The sequence below is a fragment of the Triturus cristatus genome, chromosome 6 (genome assembly GCF_964204655.1).
Source record: "Triturus cristatus chromosome 6, aTriCri1.1, whole genome shotgun sequence".
Classification (NCBI taxonomy): domain Eukaryota; kingdom Metazoa; phylum Chordata; class Amphibia; order Caudata; family Salamandridae; genus Triturus; species Triturus cristatus.
The window spans coordinates 233,843,061-233,867,869 of NC_140589.1; the positions used below are offsets into that span (position 1 = coordinate 233,843,061).

The 24,809-nt window shown below is 47.7% G+C and overlaps 1 protein-coding gene across 2 annotated transcripts in view; it reads left to right on the forward strand.

Moving 5' to 3' along the window:
* ITSN2 (intersectin 2) overlaps window positions 1–24,809 on the forward strand; it is a 1,173,023-nt gene that overhangs the window by 681,295 nt on the left and 466,919 nt on the right. The window lies entirely within an intron of this gene.

Genomic DNA, 24,809 nt, shown 5'->3' on the forward strand with positions numbered 1-24,809 from the left:
TCCCTGAGTGGCAGCCAGAGGAAGGTGAGGAAGACTGTGAGGGGTCTGTTGACCCTTTGTCAGATCAGCTCGATGAGCCGTACTGGAGTGAGGAGTTGGGGGAAGCCAGTGGTCTGGATACCTCCTCAGACCTTGGCATGCTTTCCCCCCTACCGTGGCCACGGAGGAGGGAGCCTCTTACACTGTGGTGTTGCGTAGGGCGGCTGAGGCTTTGGGCCTTGAGCATCCTAAGGTGAAAGTCAGGTCTAACCTCCTGACTGAGGTGCTTCAGCTGGCAGCGGCCTCTTCGGAGCCCCTGCTGCCGTTCAATGAGGCCCTCACGGACATCCTTCTAGGCACCTGGCCCAGGCCTAGCACAGGGAATCCTGTGGATAGGATGATTGCCCAACGCCACCGCCCGGCCCCGGCCAACCCCATTTTCTTCTCCCAACACCCTACCCCTGAGAGCTTGGTGGTCCAAGCTTCAACATCTAAAGGCACGTTCCCTTCTGCTCCCCCAGAGAGGGAATCCAAGAAGCTGGACCATCTAGGGAAGAAGATTGTTTTCTTTCGCCAGCTTAGGCCTGCGGTCGATGAACACTGCATGTCTCTTGGACCGCTACACCCACTCTGTATGGGATAAGGTTGCGCAAGTGCTGCCGCAGTGCCCTGAGGAGTCCCAGGTCACACACTCCTGTGCGGTCGCAGAAAGGAAAGATGCAGCAAAGTTCGCCATCCGTTGTGAGCTGGACACCGCCGAATTGCTGGCTAGAACAATTTCTACATCAGTAGCTCTAAGACGCTACGCCTGGCTGAGATCCACTGGCTTTTCTGGGGATTTCCAATCAACCCTTTTGGACATGCCCTTTAATGGCCGTCGCCTGTTTGGCGACAAGGGAGACAGCGCGCTCAAGCACTTCAAAGACTCTAGAGCTACGGCCAGATCCTTGGGCCTCACTACCACCTCTCGTCCTGCACAGTCTGCCTTTCGCCCCTTTTGTGGCTACGGAAGGGGTGCCCCACCACGTTCCGCCCAGGGCCACAGGCTACCCAGCCTCTGCTCGGCCAGGGAAGTGGGATCCAACACCGTGGGTCTGGGGGCCAGCGGGTGAGCCAGTCCACCAGTGCCCCCTCTGCAGCAGCCTCTAATCCTTCCAAGTCCGACCTTTCAGGGCCACCAGTTGCTGAGGGCAGCAGGATCCGCTATCACCTCCCCTACTGGCACAACATCGCATCGGACAGGTGGGTTTTGCAGATAGTCCAAAGGGGCTACTCCCTCCCCTTCAAGTCTACCCCTCCCTCCATGCCGCCAACACTCCATCGCATGTCAGAGGATTACTTGGCTCTTCTCCGTCAGATAGTTATGGCTCTCTTGGCCAAGGAAGCCATTGAGTGAGTCCCTATTACAGAAGTACGTCGTGGTTGCTATTCCCACTACTTCCTGCTGCCCAAGAAGGACAGAGGCCTGCATCCTATCTTGGATCTCAGGCATGTCAACCGCTTCCTCCGGAGTGAGGAGTTCAAAATGTTGACGTTAGCTCAGGTCCTGTCTGCCCTCGACCCTGGAGACTGGATGGTAGCGTTGGACTTGCAGGATGCCTATTTTCACATCTCCGTCCTACCTGCCCACCGCTGTTACCCACGGTTCACGGTAGACCACGAGCATTTTCAGCTTACCATGCTCCCCTTTGGCCTTATCAGCGCCCCTCGGGTGTTCACGAAAGTGATGGCGGCGGTCGCAGCTCACCTGCGCAAATTAGAGGTTCCAGTCTTCCCCTATCTCGACGACTGGTTGTTGAAGGCGGGCTCGCCCCAGGCTGTCGTCTCCCACCTCCAGACTACGGCGGACTGCCTGCATTCGCTGGGGTTCACTATCAACGTGCCGAAGTCACACCTGATTCCCTTTTAGAAGCTCCTTTTTATCGGAGCAGTTCTGGATACAGCACAGTTTCTGCCCTATCCTCCCAAGCAGCGAGTCCGGGATATTCGGGCTATGATACTGATGTCTCAACCTCTATCCTGGATTTTGGTGAGAATGACCCTGAGGCTGCTGGGCCTCATGGCCTCCTGCAGGTAGACCATGCCAGGTGTCTCATGCGGGCTCTACAGTGGGACCTGAAGTTCCAGTGGGCGCAGCATCAGAGGAAACTTTCCAATGTAGTCCAGATCTTGAAGGGCACTGCACACCAATTGCAGTGGTGGCTAACGAACCAGGATTGGGTCAACGGCAGATCCTTCCCCAGTGAGACTTCACAGTAGTGACAGATGCGTCCCTTCTGGGATGGGGCGGCGACATGGGAGAGGCGGAGATCAGAGGCCTCTGGTATCCGGCGGAGTCCGGGCTCCACATCAACCTTCTGGAGCTCCGGGCGAATCGTCTCGCACTGAAAGCATGCCTTCCTTCTGTCAAATGAAGAGTGGTGCAGGTGTTCACGGACAACACCACCGCCATGTGGTACTGCAACAAACAGGAAGTGTTGGGGTCGTAGACCCTATGTCAGGAGGCCCTTTGCCTCTGTACATGGCTGGAACATCAGGGCATGTTCCTGGTGCTTCAACACCTGGCAGGTTCACTGAACGCCAGGGCGGACAAACTCCGCTTGCGGTACTTGATGGATCACAAATGCCGTCTTCACTCGGAGGTGGTGCAAGGTCTCTTTCAGCAGTGGGGAGAGCCTTGGTTAGAACTGTTCGCCACCGAAGAGAACACGCAATGTCAGCAGTTCTGCACGTTGCAATTTCCAAGTCGGTACTCGCTTGGCGACGCTTTCCGTCGCGAGGGGAGTTGAGGTCTTCTATTCGTCTTTCCGCCTATACCACTTCTGCCCAGAGTGCTAAAGAAGATCAAGTGCGACCGGACCCAAGACAGTCCCAGCCCACTCTAACCAATGGGCTAACTGAAGATCCGGAACCCAACCCCCCCCTCACCCCCCCAACCCCCACCCCCCCCCCGTCGCAGAGAGACCTAATGGCGCCAGTCACCACAACCACAGTTCCAGCCCACTCAAACCAATTGACTAACTGAGGCTCCGGGTTCCTACCCCCCCGGACCCCCCCTCCCCCATCGCAGCAGAGTTCTAATGGCGCCAGCCACCGCAACCTCCCATGACCCCTCCCTCCCACACTACATGAAACCACATGGCCACAACTCCTTCTCCATCATCCCCCCCCCCCCCCAACCTATCACTAAAAGCGAAAAGAAACTTCAAACATAGACACATCAGACAACACTTGGACACACTGTTCGCAGACATATACCACTGCACCTCTAAAGGCCAGATGAAAATGGATCTTATTTTCCACACCAAAACCCCCACAACCTGGAATACCATTCTGAGAACACACCTCCACATATCCAAAACAGCTAATACTCCATACAGCTCCAAACTAATGATCTCATTCCCTAACCACCCCGTGCGTAGTGGCAACACCTCTGTGACCATCTACACTAATGGCACAGTCATGATCCAAGCCAACAACGATAACCTAGATGCTTTTGACCTCCTCTTCCCCTCGTTAGGAAACGCCCTCAATCACCCACGACACTCACCCAAGCAACTACACCATTAACGCCAACCACTCCCCCGAGCAACAACCACGCTCACCATCACCCCCTGAAACGTGCAAAGCACACCTACCTACCAACACCAAACAGTGGCACCCCCCAGACGAGACCCTACAACCCCTTGACGGTCACCTACCCACTCCCCATCCAAACTGCTCTCCCCCACTAGCAACTACCAAAACGCATCCTCAGTCAGGGATTTCTATCTCACTCACTCTACCCACGAGCCAGAGGCGACCACCCGAAACACAACATGACCCTCCCCACCACAGGTCCAAGGCCACACACAGGCATAACCCTGGCAACATTACCATCAAAAGCCCTTATCCCAATTCCAACCTCCCCTCTTCCCTGGACAACACCCCCCTTGAAAGCCAGCACCCCGAAGCCCTCACCCCACACTCATGGGAGACAAATCAGCGACCCGCCCTACTGGAAAGCCAGCTTGAAAAGGTAATCGTAGGAATCAACGAAATCACAATTCGCCTCACCTCACTCTGGAATTCTCAGCAACTCCCACACCCAACAATAACAACACGAATCACCCTAGACCTCTAAAGGCTCAATGGCACAACTGGAAAACAACGCCCCTCGCAAACCAATCACAGAGACCTAATCGAACAAAAACAGCTATGCCCACAAGAGAGGCGATAGAACTTGCCACCTCATATAAAATATCCCCTACTAGCACGCCTAACTCCAAGATCCAGGTTATCACCAGATTCGGTAGAGGACGCTCCCCTCCCAGATCGCCAAGACCACCTGCTTCCCTCTCTTCTATTCCCATGGCCCCCCTTAATAACAAGGAGAGCAACATCAAATGTCTACTCACTAACTGCAGACCGGCCACAAAACATGCTACCGAACTGGCAGAAAGCATCCTTGAACATGACATAGACATCATGTTTATTACTGAAACATTGATCAATGAGTTCTCTGCCCCTTTCATGGACATGATTGTACCCCCAAGCTTCTCAATCATTAATAAAAACAGAAAAATCAAACGAGGTGGGGGAAAGAAAAAGAAGCGAACTTGCGCAGAAAAGAAAACAGGAAGAAGAAGCATTAAGGTATGAAAAACGCCATTATGTCAGTTCTTATGTTTTTTGTGATGTGTGACTTGTTGCCTGTAATGTATCGTCTGTTGATGTTTATTCGCTTGCCAAGCTCGGCAATAGCATATTTTTTCCTTGAAACATGGTGTCATGCTTTCAGACTTCTTCTTTTACAAGATAGATAAAATATTTGAAAAAAATACACTTGTGTATATTTTTTAACCAAAAGGTTGATTTTACTTTTTTTTTTTTTGGGAGAGAATTTTATACGACATATTGATAGGAAGGGTAGTTAAATGCAGTGAATTGAACTTCTTTATTACATTTATTTTCTGAAGAAACGATTTACAGAAACTTTGACATTTGTCAAAACACTGATTTTACTTAAATTATATGTATTATATGCTTACTTATTAGGAGTCTTTAGCCATTCTTCTTCATCCATTGGTCTGTCGTGCAATCTTTCACATTTTTCTTCTTCCCGCTATAGCACACTGCATGGGGCAATGGGTCAGCTACTTCAGCCATTGACCAACTTCACTGTGAGTGATGGCATAATGACCTTTTATAAGGAGCACATCCACACACATTCCTTTAAATGCCAGGGACTACAATTGGATTGTGTGCTTTTGAGACTATAAAAATGCTTTGCTTTTAGCTAATGTTTTTTGTTCTCATTGATATGGGGGCTGTAGCTTCCCCAGAGTGACATTTTACAAAAAACATTACACAACAAAACATGCATCGACAAAGCCAAAAGACCGGGGGACCACGTACAGGCTTATTGGCTTTGCCAGTGCTTGATAGGTGTGGCGTTAGCTAAGAACTTTTATTTGTAATAAAAATTTAAATATTTTACATATTTACATATGGGTCTTTCTGTCAGGGTCCCTCGGAGGCCTCTCAGGATCGGTTTGTTGCTCAATGAGGTCCACCTATTGACAACCTCAATTCCGAGTTGCCGTAAAGGCACGGAAGCTTAAAGGGATCAATTGGGGGAAGGAAAGGAAGGGAACAGCGGGGAGGGAGACCTGTGAAGAGAAAAGTTGGTTAAGACACTACACTGATGCACACACTTTATGGCAAGCTTGTTTTTCCACCTTAAACTATCAGGTCTACCTGTAAAACAAAAGAACCAGTTCTGGCAGTTTCCAGAAGAAGGGCGATTAATAATTCGTCAAAGCCTCTTCTGGGCCACCTAGTTTTTCTACGGTGTAGAAGTCTGTACGTAATGCTCAGCCTGTAGAACTGTAGATAAACGAACAAACATATAAACACTATTCCACAGAATATGATAACATACACTCTGCTGGGACGTGTCACAGTTACCCACCCGAAAAGGTGTGTGCGTAGACTTCACAGGGGAAGATGGTTTTATGCTGCAGCCTAGCGACCACTCTACAAACCCCGGCTAGAAGACGAGACAAACACACACTTATCACACATGATTATGTTGGCATCATATGAAGCAGCTGGCATTGTACTGGTAACGAACTTATAATGAAGAAACAGTCCTGTCTCAAGAATCCACAATGTGGTATGAACAATATACCACCTGATAATGTCACCCAATTACGTGTACACCACGCACAAAATCAGCAAAGATATAACCAATCCATAGGAAACACACACATGGCAGCTGGGCGCTGGGAGTCAAAGAGGTCGCTAACGAAGGAAACGCTAGCGTAAGCAAGTGAGTCTTGGCGGTGTCACCGACACCCTTACCACACCCTGGAATCACGGCAGTTGGATTCCCCCACAAGGTTCTCTCCTGCGATCCGGAATAATCTGCGGGAATTTCCTCTCCGGCTCCGGCTTACGAAGCCGCCCGGACCTCGCGCCGCGTCACTTCCGGTGCGCGCGCGTCTTCGGGTGCACAGGCCGCTGGGAGCTGTAGTTTCCTAGCTCCAGCGGTAGCCTTCCATTTGTCACGCATCTCGCGGAAAAGGACGACGGTCCGTTTCCATAAGCCGACCTCCGCTGATGGGGCCAGGAAGTGTGCAGTGGTCGGGACCCTGAACATAACACTTTCAGTCTGCCTTCTTCATCTATTGGTCTGCTGGAGTGTTTTTAAAATTTTGCTGCTGCCTGCCTACAACAGGGGACACAGGGTCAGACCACTTCAGCCTTTGGCTTACCTGATTGTGAGAGCATTTACATCTGAAAGTAACAAAAAGAGAGCGAGGAAGGACAATGGGGGATGTCCTTTTCCCCTAATTATTACTCTAGAACAACGTGGACGAACCCACTTAATGAATCCTCGTGCCAGGATGACTCAATTTCGAGTGTTGGAATGCAGAAAAAAACCTATTGGTTTTTAAGAAGAATCCTCACCCACCAACCTAGTTGGTGGTATGCTTCATCATTGGGTTCCCAGCTGGGCTGCCGAATGCAACCCAGCTGTGCTACAACGCCTGTATTACAGCGGAGCGGGTTTTTGATTTTATATGTGAAGTGTGATCAAAGTGGTGATATTAAAAATGTCTCTGGGATCCCCTGCTGAAAAAGTATTATTCCTGGGGTCCTGGGATACACAAACAGTACGGGATAATATGAAGGTAAAGAATGGTCTTCGTTATCCCTTTAAGTGTTGGTCGACATGTTTCAGCCTTATCAAAAATTATTATGAGGCTTTCTTCAGGACTATGTGAAGTGAAATGTGATGTGGCAAAAAGGAAGCCACCTGAATTTTTTAACCAGTACACGCTCTAAGGTGTGCTGTGCAAGCTGTATTGTAGCCGTACATACGGACCCACTGGCCGGTAAAACCTTAAAAACAAAATACAACATAAAGGACATACACACCATGTAGAGCAGCTTGACTGTGACTCATGTCTAGCTTTTTGATCCTTTCGTCTGTGCTTCCTTCCGTATTCAAGTGCACTCCGTGAGTCGATTTAAAAGGATTCAATATATACATTCATTCACGCCTAGACATGCAACATACACAAGGTGTATGCAAGTTTGTGCATTTGTGAATGATGCTGGCATGCATGTCTTGTAGTGAATATTCGTAATCATGTGGGGGCTTTTATTTATACAATAAATAGTATTCTAGGTAACTGTTACCTTTCGAAAGTAGCCGGCATATTAGGTCATAAAACGAATTACGTTTTCATGTTAATGTGTGCGTGCTGTAAAAGGCATGCAAATAACATTGCTCATTGTGTCATAGAAGAAGCAGTATAAAGTGGATGAGAAATGCCCACAGATTCCTACTTTAGCTACATTGAATGCATAGCCTTAATGGTTCCTGTAAGGGGGCGGACTCCTATAGTGAACCACTGGTGAAACAAATAAGGCATTTTAGAGTTTAGATTTAGCAGACCCACAGTATAACGGAGGAATTATGGCCGGGCGATGTCACGGTTGGCCTGGATTTAAGTTGGAAGAGCACTTACTTCATCAAGGTTGACCGCCCACCGATCCTATCTATTACAGTCGTCTCAGGATCCTGTAGGTGACCTTGGACGGTAGTTGCGGTCCTTTCAATGGTTCCCGGCATTAGATGGGGGCGTGGCCGTGTGTCAGGACGTGATTACAGGAACATGAAGTGAGCGGAACTACTAGATCGTCTCACTGGGTATTCTACATACATAGATATTGCGCACCGGAAGTGTGTATTTGTATAGAACGAGTGGACCGTCGCATCGGATATGCAGCTTGTTTTAGAATATTACACTCATGAAATGGCAATTTGTATTAGGGCATACCCATAATTATGACTATTGATATGTGACATGCCATGCAAGCAGGTAAAAGGTATTGATTCCTGTTTGTACGTATCATAGGGATCTTTTAATTACCGTGGCCTAAATAACAGCGCCATCCCTCTCATTAGTAACTGATCACAAGTGCCGATCAGTCCGATTACTAGTAAGTTTTGAATATTAGTATATGCTCACTATCAGTTGACCATCAGAAGAGAGTGGTATTTGCATTTTTGTATACAAAATGGTATGCACTTTGTGATAGGATTGGACTCTCAGTATAGTGATATTCAGGTAAAATGTTTTTCTATGTAGTAATTGGTGAAACAGTACGTAAGTGATGGGCTCTTGTCTGGTTCGCCACTATATTATACCGAGTTATTAGGTCATTAAATCATATATTACGGTGCCATGTTTTGTGTCTTTCAGTTAAGGTCTGTATAATAAGTTAGTCTGTTTAATGAATTCCAAGGGATATTATCATTTAGTCTGTTTTTGTGTGTTAATAAACGCTATACCCACCGCTGCTCTTTTTCTAGAGGGTGACTCTGTAGATTGGTTGAGTCCTGCTCCAGCTGTTCGATAACGACCCATCTTATGTCATTTGTTGCGTGTCCAGCTCTTAGGAAATGTTCAGTCAACTTCGTATTGTTGCGTTTACAGCGGATGTTACTCCTATGCTCGCAAATCCGGATTTTGGCTTTGTGACTGGTCATGCCGATATGTTGGAGATCGCAAGTTCAAGTGATTAAGTAAATAACATTGCAGGAATTACAGTTTGTGTATTTTCTGATTTGCCATATGCCATCTGGTCCCAAGTTCAAAGATTTTGCAGTTTCTGCAGGGGTGATGGCCAGTTACATTAGAGTCCCCAGGCATTTAGCACTGTATTGGTTGTTTCGACTTGACACTGCTGTGAATCAGTCATCCCTCTTACAGGCTGTAATTATTAAGATGGTATTTGAAAGTGGGCATTTAAGACTTGAATCTCGCTCAAGTTCAGTTAGACACAGCCATCATTGCCATGAATGAATGCTTATGCATGCTTTGAATAAATGCCACGCCGTCACCATTGGTCACCATTGGTCTTGATTCTGTGGACGTCTAACATAAAGGCGATTACTGATAGTTTCTTTTGCAAAGCTGAACCCTGCCTCAGGATGCTAAAAAAAGTTATTGTCTCTAGAAAGTCCCTGCAATTGATTCTAAGAATAGTTTCTATATCTTTCTGGGGAGGAGAAATGTAATGCATTTCAACTTTTATGTTTCTGAACATTCCCATATTCTTTATTATTATTAGTGAGCAAAGACTAAGATTTTAATATACAGGATGTTGGTAACAGATGAACCAACCCCCCTTGTTGACAGTTCTATCTGAAACAGACTATTAGTTATAGATTCTTTACCTTAGAATTACCCCCAAGCATCAGACTGGATCCAGAGATTTTTTCTTTAGCAGTTCCCCTGCGCGCCCGTAAGTGCTGTTGGTCAACTCCACACCGTCGTTGGCGCCGTGTTTGCCAGAATGACGTCGCGCTGTATACTTGGACGCTGCCCCTGCGCGCTGACGTCAGTTCTTTCTTTTTCCAGCGCAGATCCGGAGAGAGCGGTACCCATAGTAATTTTTCGACTTTTGTCGACTTCTCTTTTCGTGTTGTTCGACTCCTGGTGCACGAAGGGATGTCAAATCGACGGACCAGCTTCAAGCCTTGTTTCTCCTGTCACAAGCTTTTGTCAGTCACTGGCCCACACTTCGTGCCTGGAGCGCGACCACGACCTTGAATTCGTGCTCTGACTGTCAAGCCATGAACCTGAAGTCTTTGTGGGAGCGGTCCTGAAAGTTTCTGGAGGCCCGGCAGTCAGCTCCGTGCCGCTCAATGTCACGGTCGAGAGGGAGATCACGGGACCGGTCGCGGAGCCACCACCTTCACTCTTCGTCGAAGTCTTCTGGTAAGTCGAAGCACATAAAGAAGGAGGGATGCGGAAGGTCGTTGTCCTTCGGGTCAGCCTGCGAAGCCCACTGGGACGGCTCCCAGCTTCCCTCCCTTCCCGGGAGTCGGAGCATCCCCATACCAGCTGCGTCAGTTTTACAAAGCTCTCCACTCCCTCTTTGGGCAGCCCGACTTTGCGGGCGTGCCTTCGGCTCCCCGCGGACTCAGTTGGGGGCTCTAGGCCTTCGATGCTGGCAGCTCCGGCGCCACAGGGCCTCCAAGGGTCCAGGCCTGGATCCGGCTCGGTGCCGGTCGACCTAACGACACCTCCTCCGGCACCGATACCTCTGACGACGCCTCCGCCGCTTCCGACGCTGGTTGTGTCCCTGACTGGCGTCGACCCTGGCCTCCCCCTTGCTGTTGACCAGTACTTTTGTTCCACTGTTCTCCCCTGGTGTTTCCTATTTCCCTGAGTGGCAGCCAGAGGAAGGTGAGGAGGACTGTGAGGGGTCTGTTGACCCTTTGTCAGATCAGCTCGATGAGCCGGACTGGAGTGAGGAGTTGGGGGAAGCCAGTGGTCTGGATACCTCCTCAGACCTTGGCATGCTTTCCCCCCTACCGTGGCCACGGAGGAGGGAGCCTCTTACACTGTGGTGTTGCGTAGGGCGGCTGAGGCTTTGGGCCTTGAGCATCCTAAGGTGAAAGTCAGGTCTAACCTCCTGACTGAGGTGCTTCAGCTGGCAGCGGCCTCTTCGGAGCCCCTGCTGCCGTTCAATGAGGCCCTCACGGACACCTGGCCCAGGCCTAGCACAGGGAATCCTGTGGATAGGATGATTGCCCAACGCCACCGCCCGGCCCCGGCCAACCCCATTTTCTTCTCCCAACACCCTACCCCTGAGAGCTTGGTGGTCCAAGCTTCAACATCTAAAGGCACGTTCCCTTCTGCTCCCCCAGATAGGGAATCCAAGAAGCTGGACCATCTAGGGAAGAAGATTGTTTTCTTCCGCCAGCTTAGGCCTGCGGTCGATGAACACTGCATGTCTCTTGGACCGCTACACCCACTCTGTATGGGATAAGGTTGCGCAAGTGCTGCCGCAGTGCCCTGAGGAGTCCCAGGTCACACACTCCTGTGCGGTCGCAGAAAGGAAAGATGCAGCAAAGTTCGCCATCCGTTGTGAGCTGGAAACCGCCGAATTGCTGGCTAGAACAATTTCTACATCAGTAGCTCTAAGACGCTACGCCTGGCTGAGATCCACTGGCTTTTCTGGGGATTTCCAATCAACCCTTTTGGACATGCCCTTTAATGGCCGTCGCCTGTTTGGCGACAAGGGAGACAGCGCGCTCAAGCGCTTTAAAGACTCTAGAGCTACGGCCAGATCCTTGGGCCTCACTACCACCTCTCGTCCTGCACAGTCTGCCTTTCGCCCCTTTTGTGGCTACGGAAGGGGTGCCCCACCACGTTCCGCCCAGGGCCACAGGCTACCCAGCCTCTGCTCGGCCAGGGAAGTGGGATCCAACACCGTGGGTCTGGGGGCCAGCGGGTGAGCCAGTCCACCAGTGCCCCCTCTGCAGCAGCCTCTAATCCTTCCAAGTCCGACCTTTCAGGGCCACCAGTTGCTGAGGGCAGCAGGATCCGCTATCACCTCACCTACTGGCACAACATCGCATCGGACAGGTGGGTTTTGCAGATAGTCCAAAGGGGCTACTCGCTCCCCTTCAAGTCTACCCCTCCCTCCATGCCGCCAACACTCCATCGCATGTCAGAGGATTACTTGGCTCTTCTCCGTCAGATAGTTATGGCTCTCATGGCCAAGGAAGCCATTGAGTGAGTCCCTATTACAGAAGTACGTCGTGGTTGCTATTCCCACTACTTCCTGCTGCCCAAGAAGGATAGAGGCCTGCATCCTATCTTGGATCTCAGGCATGTCAACCGCATCCTCCGGAGTGAGGAGTTCAAAATGTTGACGTTAGCTCAGGTCCTGTCTGCCCTCGACCCTGGAGACTGGATGGTAGCGTTGGACTTGCAGGATGCCTATTTTCACATCTCCGTCCTACCTGCCCACCGCTGTTACCCACGGTTCACGGTAGACCACGAGCATTTTCAGCTTACCATGCTCCCCTTTGGCCTTATCAGCGCCCCTCGGGTGTTCACGAAAGTGATGGTGGCGGTCGCAGCTCACCTGCGCAAATTAGAGGTTCCAGTCTTCCCCTATCTCGACGACTGGTTGTTGAAGGCGGGCTCGCCCCAGGCTGTCGTCTCCCACCTCCAGACTACGGCGGACTGCCTGCATTCGCTGGGGTTCACTATCAACGTGCCGAAGTCACACCTGATTCCCTTTTAGAAGCTCCTTTTTATCGGAGCAGTTCTGGATACAGCACAGTTTCTGCCCTATCCTCCCAAGCAGCGAGTCCGGGATATTCGGGTTATGATACTGATGTCTCAACCTCTATCCTGGATTTTGGTGAGAATGACCCTGAGGCTGCTGGGCCTCATGGCCTCCTGCAGGTAGACCATGCCAGGTGTCTCATGCGGGCTCTACAGTGGGACCTGAAGTTCCAGTGGGCGCAGCATCAGAGGAAACTTTCCGATGTAGTCCAGATCTTGGAGGGCACTGCACACCAATTGCAGTGGTGGCTAACGAACCAGGATTGGGTCAACGGCAGATCCTTCCCCAGTGAGACTTCACAGTAGTGACGGATGCGTCCCTTCTGGGATGGGGCGGCCACATGGGAGAGGCGGAGATCAGAGGCCTCTGGTATCCGGCGGAGTCCGGGCTCCACATCAACCTTCTGGAGCTCCGGGCGAATCGTCTCGTACTGAAAGCATTCCTTCCTTCTGTCAAATGAAGAGTGGTGCAGGTGTTCACGGACAACACCACCGCCATGTGGTACTGCAACAAACAGGAAGTGTTGGGGTCGTAGACCCTATGTCAGGAGGCCCTTTGCCTCTGTACATGGCTGGAACATCAGGGCATGTTCCTGGTGCTTCAACACCTGGCAGGTTCACTGAACGCCAGGGCGGACAAACTCCGCTGCCGGTACTTGATGGATCACAAATGGCGTCTTCACTCGGAGGTGGTGCAAGGTCTCTTTCAGCAGTGGGGAGAGCCTTGGTTAGAACTGTTCGCCACCGAAGAGAACACGCAATGTCAGCAGTTCTGCACGTTGCAATTTCCAAGTCGGTACTCGCTTGGCGATGCTTTCCGTCGCGAGTGGAGTTGAGGTCTTCTATTCGTCTTTCCGCCTATACCACTTCTGCCCAGAGTGCTAAAGAAGATCAAGTGCGACCGGACCCAAGACAGTCCCAGCCCACTCTAATCAATGGGCTGACTGAAGATCCGGAACCCTGTCCCCCCCCCCCCCTCCCCCCCCCCCCTGTCGCAGAGAGACCTAATGGCGCCAGCCACCACAACCACAGTTCCAGCCCACTCAAACCAATTGACTAACTGAGGCTCCGGGTTCCTACCCCCCCGGACCCCTCCTCCCCCATCGCAGCAGAGTCCTAATGGCGCCAGCCACCGCAACCTCCCATGACCCCTCCCTCCCACACTACATGAAACCACATGGCCACAACTCCTTCTCCATCATCTTCCCCCCCCAACCTATCACTAAAAGCGAAAAGAAACTTCAAACATAGACACATCACACAACACTTGGACACACTATTCGCAGACATATACCACTGCACCTCTAAAGGCCAGATGAAAATGGATCTTATTTTCCACACCAAAACCCCCACAACCTGGAATACCATTCTGAGAACACACCTCCACATATCCAAAACAGCTAATACTCCATACAGCTCCAAACTAACGATCTCAATCCCTAACCACCCCGTGCGTAGTGGCAACACCTCTGTGACCATCTACACTAATGGCACAGTCATGATCCAAGCCAACAACGATAACCTAGATGCTTTTGACCTCCTCTTCCCCTCGTTACGAAACGCCCTCAATCACCCACGACACTCACCCAAGCAACTACACCATTAACGCCAACCACTCCCCCGAGCAACAACCACGCTCACCATCACCCCCTGAAACGTGCAAAGCACACCTACCTACCAACACCAAACAGTGGCACCCCCCAGACGAGACCCTACAACCCCCTGACCGTCACCTACCCACTCCCCATCCAAACTGCTCTCCCCCATTAGCAACTACCAAAACGCATCCTCAGTCAGGGATTCCTATCTCGCTCACTCTACCCACGAGCCAGAGGCGACCACCCGAAACACAACGTGACCCTCCCCACCACAGGTCCAAGGCCACACACAGGAATAACCCTGGCAACACTACCATCAAAAGCCCTTATCCCAATTCCAACCTCCCCTCTTCCCTGGACTACACCCCCCTTGACAGCCAGCACCCCGAAGCCCTCACCCCACACTCATGGGAGACAAATCAGCGACCCGCCCTACTGGAAAGCCAGCTTGAAAAGGTAATCGTAGGAATCAACGAAATCACAATTCGCCTCACCTCACTCTGGAATTCTCAGCAACTCCCACACCCAACAATAACAACACAAATCACCCTAGACCTCTAAAGGCTCAATGGCACAACTGGAAAACAACGCCCCTCGCAAACCAATCACAGAGACCTAATAGACCAAAAACAGCTATGCCCACAAGAGAGGTGATCGAACTTGCCACCTCATATAAAATATCCCCTACTAGCACGCCTAACTCCAAGATCCAGGTTATCACCAGATTCGGTAGAGGACGCTCCCCTCCCAGATCGCCAAGACCACCTGCTTCCCTCTCTTCTATTCCCATGGCCCCCCTTAATAACAAGGAGAGCAACATCAAATGTCTGCTCACTAACTGCAGACCGGCCACAAAACATGCTACCGTACTGGCAGAAAGCATCCTTGAACATGACATAGACATCATGTTTATTACTGAAACATGGATCAATGAGTTCTCTGCCCCAGTCATGGACATGATTGTACCCCCAAGCTTCTCAATCATTAACAAAAACAGAAAAATCAAACGAGGTGGGGGCACTGCAATCATACACAAGAACTGCATCTCTGTAACCGAAATTGACTCCTTCAATTACAACTCATTTGAATGCCTAACTGCCAATATTAAGTTGAGTGATAACAAAACTCTACCATGCCATCTCCTCTACCATCCACCTGGCAACACCATTGCATTCGGTGAACACCTCTCCGACCTGATAACTCACTGTGCACTCCGGGACTCTAATAGCATAATTCTTGGTGACCTTAACCTACAATGGAATGAGGAAAGCAACTCGATGATCCAAAACTTGAATGGACTGTTGCATAACACCAATCCTACCCAACATTGTACAGAACAAACACCTAACAGAGGATCGACCTTGGATGCCATCATAGCCCAAGCAGACACAGTCACCATCAACCACATCCTGCCGGTGGACTGGTCAGACCACCACTTAATTCTATTCCACATCAACCAAACTACCCAATGCCTGCCACGCATGCAAGAACCCCCCCACTGGAAGAGAAACCTAAATCAAATTCTGATTAGTGACTTAGAAGAAAAGGTAAGCACACTCATCCCCAGTAACACTGACAACCTTTCCACAACAGAACTCACCTCACAATACAACACAAATATGACATTCATCATGGACCAATTAGTTCCCTTGGAAAAGAAAAGAATCAGGAACACCCCTTCGAGAGCCTGGTTCAGCACCGACATCAACTCGGAAAGAAGACAGCTTAGAGCTGCAGAAAGACTCTAACAAATGGAAATCTTTCAACCCCATCTCGGAAGCTGAGATATCAAGAATGATGGCTAGTTTGACTCCCTCAACTCGCGTATCGGACCCCATCCCGTCCCAACTGGCCAAAAAGATCAATCTCACTCTAGCACCAATATAGACCAAGATTATAAATAGCTTCCTAAGAACTGGAGTCATGCCGGACTGTCTCAAAGTCGATCAAGTCACACCTCTACTAAAGAAACCGGGTTCGGACGCCAACGATCTGAACAACTTCAGACCCGTCTCCAACCTCCCTCTCTTTGCCAAAACCCTGGAAAGATGTGCTCTCCTCTAACTTACACAACACATGGACCGCAATAACCTTCTAGACCCTCACCAATCGGGTATTAGAAAAGGATGCAGCGCAGCGACAGCAATCCTGAACGTCATAGATGACATTCGCAACTCTCTAGACAACGACCAATGCGGTCTACTCACACTCTTAGACCTATCAGCAGCCTTCGACACGGTTGACCACAAACTACTCATTAAAGTAATACAAGAAAGTGTGGGAGCGGATGAGGTGGTCTTACAGTGGTTCACCTCCTTTCTACAGAAGCGTACCCAAAAGATAAAAATCAACAACATCCTGTCAGACCTACTCCCCGTCAACAGGGGGGTGCCGCAAGGTTCGGTCCTCTCCCCACAACTCTTCAACATCTACATGGAACCACTCACCGCCATACTAAAAAAATCCAACCTCCCCTTCCACCTCTATGCGGATGACACCCAGATCTACCTCGAAACCTCTTCCATGGACGACATCCGAAGACTAAATGACACTTTAAAAGAAGTCCAACACTGGCTATCACTCAATCACTTGAAACTCAACCAAGATAAAACAGAAATCCTCCTTATCTCCAACAAGGAACAGAACCCCCAAGTCATAGAATGGCTCAAAGCCTTGGACGCTCTTAACTGCACTCTCACCCCGGCCGACTCAGTTAAATCACTAGGAATCGTACTGGACCCAAAGTTAGACATGACCAAACACATCAAAAACTCTGCTAAGAATGCCTTCCTCAACCTCAAACTGCTCAACAAAATAAAACCCTTCATCCCTCTGAATGACCTCAAACAAGCTACTCAAGCCCTAGTGCTGTCCAGACTAGACTATGGAAACGCAACCCTCACAGGGGCAGCAAAATCCCACCTGGCTCCCCTCAGAACAACTCTGAATGCAGCAGCCAGAATGGTCACAGGAGTAAAGAAATTTGAACACATCTTGCCTGCGCTCAGAGAACTAAAATGGCTCCCAATAGAAATGCGTGCAAACTTCAGAACTGCCTGTCTCACGCACAAAGCCCAACACACCGGAAAACCCGCCTACCTGGCAACAAAACTCAAAAAAGCAAGCCAGACAAGGAGCCTCAAAAGTAGCAACACTCTACTCCTCATCCCTCCGAGAACTCACAAACAAAAAACCGAATCTCGTTCCTTCTCGGGAAATGCGCCAAAGATCTGGAACTCCATCCCAGTCCATATCAGGACCACGCCCTCCTTTGTAAATTTCAAAAGACAACTCAAAGGCTTCTTCCTCAACCGATCCCTTCCGATTGGATAGCCGCTCATCAAGCGCAAACTCCTACACTCCGCAGCACTCAGCCACCTGAGCATCAAGACTTCTACCTCACTCACCATTCGATCGGTACCTAGACCTCCCCTCCAGAAATAGGTCCTCACTCAAATCAAGTTAGCCATGACTCTCATACAATGCGTTTTTTTGACAAGAATGTTATATTTTATTCTCAAACTGTTGATTCGCCATGACTCAATTGTATTATATTGTTTTTCTTTGACTGATCTCACCATTATTTTTGTTGTAAAGCGCTCCGATACCCTCGGGTGTGGCTAGCGCTATATAAAACTTCTAAATAAATAATTAATAATTCTTGTGACTCCGGATTGGACAAAAAGAGTCTGGTATCCCGAGCTCTTGAATATGGCCATCGATCCTCCGATCAGGCTGCCTTTTCGGGAGGATCTTCTGTCTCCGCAACAGGGGACGGTCCTCCACCTAAACCTGTCCAGCCTCCACCTCCTTGCGTGGAAATTGAGCGGCGACAGTTGACGGCTTTCGACCTTCCTCCCGAAGTCTGTAATGTAATCTTGGCAGCCAGGTTTCCCTCCACTAAAACGGTATATGCCAGTAGATGGAACAAATTTGTGGCATGGTGCACAGCAAAGGCTGTTGATCCCCTTTCTGATCCCCTTTCAGACGTTCTCTTCTTAATTCTTTCTTTGGCCCAGCAGGGCTCTGCTCTGGGCTCCCTTAAAGTGCTCTGGGCACCCATTTCAGCCTTTCTTCAGCTTCCTGATCAGCCTTCTCTTTTCAAGTCCCCTAATTTAAATAATTACTCACCTCTTTCCTCCTATTCCTTTCGTAATGCCCCAGGGGGACTTGAATCTGGTTTTAACGTACCTTATGTGTGCTCCTTTCGAGCCTTTACATAATTGTTCTCTCAGACTCTTGACTCTCAAGACTGCTTTTCTGATTGCCATCACCTCTGCTCTCAGGGTGAGTGAGCTTCAGACTCGTTCCTCTAAAACTCCTTGCTGTTTATCAAAACAAGGTTGTCCTTCGAACTCGACCTTCTTTTGGTCCCAAAGTGGTTACCTTTTTCCACATAGGAGAAAGAGAGACTCCACCGTCTGGATCCAAAACGTACGTTATCATTTTATCTAGATCGCAACAAAAGATTCCTGGTGGATGATCAACTCTTTTTTGGCTATGTGGGTGCCAAGAAAGGTCGGGCTGTGCAAAAACGTACCATCTCTCGATGGGTTGTCCTTTCCATTAAAATCTGTTATTCCCTGGCGAAAAAGGAGCCTCTGGTAGGGCTGTGCACCCATTTCACCAGGGTGACGGCAGCTATTACTGCTTTGGGACGTAGTGTCCTCTTCGGTGACATCTGCCAGGCAGCCACGTGGGCATCCCTACACACGTTCACGAAACACTACTGCCTAGACAGCTAAGTCTGGAGAGGCAGCTTTTTTGGCTGTTCAGTTCTCTAGGACTTTCGGGTGTGAACTTGGTTCGCAGATTCACTTCCGTGGTTGGTATTGCTGGGTTATCTATTCTAAGGTAAGGAATCTATAACTAATAGTCTCTTTCAGATGAACAAGTTACTTACCTTGGGTAACAATATATCTGTAAGAGACATATATTAGTTATAGATTCCTTACTGCCCCACCCATCCTCCCCGTTCTATGAACTTACTTCTAGAGTAAGGGACTCCCTTTCAGGGTCCTAGTTTTGAGCACCAGTGGTCAGTGTCTTGCATGGCTGTGCGCTTCTGGTATGGAATGTTGTGTAAAGAACTGATGTCAGCGTGCAGGGGCGGCGTCTAAGTAGTCACTGCAACGTCATTCCGGCGGACACAATGCCAACGACGGACGCGGAGTCAACCAACGCCACCTACCGACGCGCAGGGGTACTGCTAAAGAAAAAATCTCCGGATCCAGTCTGATGCCTGGGGTAATTGCAAGGTAAGGAATCTATAACTGATATATGTATCTTACAGATATATCGTTACCAAAGGTAAGTAACTTGTTCCTCCCTGCCATTGGGTACACCACATACCACCTTATCTCAGATGTCAGGTTGACTACCATGTTTAATGAATTCAGCCCAAGAAAGACCACTTGGGGCTCAAAAAGTAATGATTCTATCACTTTGTTCCTTGCTGCTGTCATACCACCATCTTATCAAACCGTGGAGATTTTGTCTATTGTTTATCTTGCCATATAATATTTTTTTCTTTTTATTAATTAGAAGAGCCATAGCATGTAAATAACAATTGATTACTTGCATATAAATACAAAAGGCTGGACAAAATGCAAAAAAACTAGACTTAATTTACAGTCCCTTCCCACATCAAATTCATTATGAAATCAAACAGAAAACCGAATATATAATGCATAAACCGTATTCCTTCAAAATACGACAATTTGTTTATTGTGTCGGGCACATATCTCCAGATCTCAAAACATTTTAGTGTACAGTCCATTCTGGCCACATACAAGCTCTTGAATACCTTCACCCGCTGTAATTTGGTAAACCATCGAGTGAATTTCTAGTTTTGCAGTACCAATGATCTAATGACCAGCAGGGCAATGAATACTAACTGCTGCTGCCTTGTAGTGACATCCATAAATTGCGGTATTAATCCAAATAGCGCCCCATACTGGTCTGGATGTAGGTTAATCTGAAGCTGTTGGCTTAAGAACCCAAACACCTGCCCCAAAAGTGATAAAGATGCAAACAGGTGAAGTACGTGTGCAGCAAATTGGCCTTAGTAGTTGCACACCTAAAACAACTGTCGGAGACTGCAGGGTACATCTTATGAATCCGATTCGGCGTATAATACAAAATCCACTTGCTAAAAAAAAACATTCTTCTTACATTTTGCAGCATGAATACCTCTACCATAAATCTTATTATAAAAACCCCAGCGGTTTTGATCGATTTTGCTGTTGGTTATAGTAGTAATAGCACTTCGCAAGGGAGGTATTGCCTCTTCCACAAGTTTGGAGTGCAATAAGCTGTACCAATTACCTATACCCTTGAGATGGGATAAAAATAATTCCTTACTTTTATTTTGTGCTACTTGAGGGCAGTCATGGAAGCTCTCACGAATAAAACTTCTAATTTAGATGTATCTAAACAATAGGTTGGGAGCTATCTGTGGATAATTCTTAACTAATTGGTCCCACGGTATCACAGACCCTACTTGCACACAATTGGCCAACAGAGGACAACTAGATATGGCAAATTTATCTAATGGCAAACCTAATTAGAAGTTTTTTTTAAGTGGGCAGATAAATGAATCCAAGCTACCTTTATACTTCTGCCAGATTTGATCAAATCTGAAGATTAGACCATGGAGTGTCTTATACCTGGTATGCTTCGGAAGCGTAGGTATTTTCAAGCGCGTCATCACTTTGATCCCCACTTCTCTGAGCATCCTATTAAGAAAAACATAGCTGGAGAGATTTTGGGTAAAATTCATTTGAGTTAACCAATCAAGTAAAGCAACTTAATAATACATTTTAATTCTTGTTAGTGCCAACCTTCCTTCTTCTATATGTAATTATAGTACTTTTAGGTTTGTAAGAGGATTTTTGCCCTGCCATACAAAGTATCTTAGCATTTGATCAAAATCATCAAAGTAAGATTGTGGAACCTTAGTCATAATGTTGGAAAAGATAAAGCTGAACAAGGGAAGTATGACCATTTTGACTAAAGCCATATAATTTCTCAAGATCCTTTGCTTGGATCGGAACTAGACTAAATAACAGGAAGAGCTTGCTCTCTGCAGAGACAAAGACATTTAGAGGAGGTACGTAGCATATACAAATAATCCCTGGCAACTTTGAAGGAGAAGGACAGGACAGAACTCAAGACTGGAACATATTGAAATGGACTATGATCTGGACATGAATTGGATAATTCCTGCAGAAGACTTGCATTTCAGCACAAATACAGTACAGTCAACAGACAATATGAAAGTACAAAGCAGAACTGTAGACAAACTACCATAAGTAATAGTTTGTATTCTCCATGGAAAATGATATAAAGGATCTGTCTCTAGCAGAGAATGATCTAAAAAATAAGGCAAGGAGCAGCTAATCTCAGAAAGTCTTGGAAGACATCCAGTAATTCCTATAGAAAAATATCGTATCTCTATGCAAGAGCCACCAATCCTCAGAACTTACTGGCACACGTTGGTGACAATAACTAAGATTTTAACATACATACAAGAGAGGAAACAGGAAGGAAAGCAAGAGGAGCGGAGTACAGAAACAAGGCTCTTGAAAAGCAGGACTGGATTTTATCAAACAGCAGTAACGTAACTGGAAGAATGCTGAAAAAACAACACAAATGCAGGACAAGGAATCTGCACACTAGGACATGACTAGACATCTGCAGTAAAACAGTAAAGAATGCATAATGTATACTAAAAGTAGAAGCAAGTCCTATAGCAGCAAGAAAGCACAGGTTTGCACAATTTCTGTAGGAAAGATGGTTTTGAGAATGCTGAGCACTGGCCTCAAGTGCAGTCAGAAAGCCAGGTGTGAGGAATTAACCAGGTAACGGGAAATACTAGGAAAACTAGCAGACAAAAGAAGGGAAATAGCAAATCCAGGACCAGAGCAGGTATCAGGGAGCGATGTCCAGAAAGCGTATCTCTAAGGTTCGGTATAGCCATAAAAACCCGTGATCTTAACAGAGGTCCACCTGCAAGACATCCTCTAGGCACGCTCTTAAGTGCAGAAGGAACTACATGGACCATAGTGCATACCAGTGGTGATGTAGAAACCAGGACTGGAATGGAATATGGAGAGAAAGTCCGGGAGAGTGTTTTGACCATAACTGACCTAAAGCCAGGACACCAAAGTATGTCTTTGGGCACGATATTCTAAATGGACTATTTTTTTAAATAATAGGTTTGAATTGATTTTGTCACAAAGTGAACCCTGAACCAAGCAATACTTTGGAATCGTGACAGTCGCAAGTTAACAAACATATACTTGGACCCAGTCAGCAGAGAGAGGTTTGTAGCCTGAAGAGGCTCCACCATTTCCCCAGACCTTTTGATGTTTATAAGGACAGTCCCTTGCAGCGTAGATTGGTTTCCCCATCTTTGCACACCAGTCTATGACCTTATTCCAGGCTGTGGTCTCTGGCGGGAGTGCCGAGTTCGATCTCCGCGCTATGTCCCCTTTGGCGATCAAATTCTACATGGTATTGGTCACACCTCTCCCTTCCTAAGTCTTCCAACCAGCTGAGGAGCACTATGTGGGCGAGCAATCCATAGGCTACTACAGCACCCGAGACATGGTGTCGAAGACCGAGGTCCAGTTTCGCTCAATCAGAATGCATGCCCAAACTACATGAAGAAATCGTCTCTCTCCTCGTTAGATCAGGGTAAGGCAGACGACTGATGCTAGCCTGCCCGCCAAAGCCGCAGGGGAGTCAGATATGTGGTATGCAGGAAATTCACTTGTGTCATGCAAAGCCTGGAGGATCATGTCACATATGACAGAAACTACCAATGCTCACATATCTAATTATATAACAGTGTTAGAAGTCATGGAACTGTTTGTCAATGACTTTTCGATCCCTTCATAGAGTATTGGGATCATCATCAGGACATAATGAATTATGCCTGACACGAATAATCCTGCGAAATGAAACAACCCAATGGGTAGTTGAATGCCAAGCCTGGGCAGGTGCCCTAGCAGTCCTGACGCGGCACAATGAAATCTGTTTAGAACGTAACCAATGAGCCGTATTTAAGAACCAAATTGTTGAGGGTGATATGAGGCAAGAAAACCTGCCAACCGAATTGTGTGGTGTGTACTGGCTGCTAATGCCAAAAGCGGTAAACGGATTAGTTGACAAAATCAGGCAGGCAGTAGAGTCGGATATTGACTAAAAAGTGTAAATGTCTAATTGAAAACAAATACAAAATGTGTTCTGGTGAATGTCAAGGCAAATGGTAGAATGGCCAAAAGAATGTCCATGTCTTCCAGAGGTTTGACTGGGACCCAAGGACCTCAAGTGACAGTATGCCGTCCGATGGAAGCTGGTTGTTAAGCCTAGTCAGAGTTTCCACCATTTCACTTCAAGACCATTTTTAGAGGAAGAAAATGTAAAGTAGGACCAACCTGTTGGCAGTTTCTGGGCAGGGCTCCCAGGCATGCTGGTTAATCCAAGTGGAACCCATATGTGAAAAATGGATATCAGGTGTTAAAAAGGTCTGATCAAGACATGGAAACTGAGAGTCATATGGGTAAGTATTTAGGACATATTATTTTTAGTAGTTAGTCCCAAGTGAACCTTTCCACATTCTGCATTATTCATATCATTGGACCTCAAGGCACTCCCAACAAGACAAATGAGCAAGCTGTACCCAACAGAAGGAAAGAACACTTAGAGCAGTACTAGGGTCGCACCAGTGTTCAAATTAACCTTCGATGGATGCCCCAGTGTTTATGAAGTGGAACATTCTATCTAAAAACTTGATTAATGTCCTGCCTGACAAATAATGTGAAATTACTTGTAATGGCATTCCTTCAACTGCTGCATATCTTAGGCAGTCCCCTATCAGTACACCACTCGATAGAATTCTGTAAAAATTCATCCGCCTTTTGTGGTCCTGGAACTTATCCAACCTCTTAGACGTTAGGCTCACAAGGCAGATTTCTATCACAGTGCTTGGAATGCAGATATTCTAGCAGATTAAGGAACTTCCCCTGAATCTTGCCATGTTACATCATGTGCTGTTTGTCCTCCTGTCCATGTTGTATACTGTATGTGCTATGGACGGTGGAGTGTCGTATTAGGTGATGAAGCGTTCTACTTGGTGTTAGTTGAGGCTTGTGCTTTAGAGTATACTGGGCTGAGCAAGAGTTAGCATCTGCTTTTTGTGCTGTGTGAGTGAGTGGGGAATTTGGACTTTAGAGGATATGTGTGGTGCTTTTTAATGATAATTAACCTGCCTATTTCATCTTCTAGTATCGGTATTTTATCATGCATCCTATAGAGAGAGGCTGACAGCATGCAATACAGCCTTCCTCTTGCATTCAGGCTGGTTTTGAATTTCTGTTGCATCAAGAATGGATTTATAATATAGCATGCCATTGGTAGGTGATCATAAGTCAGTCCATAGAAAGTCCCCACAATTCATGCTGCATTTTTAAGACATAACATAAGATGTATTTGTAAGGTACATGTTCACCCCTTGAAGCATCTTACACTAAATATCAGATATTGACTTCAGAAGGCCAATTCCACCCACTGGGATTGA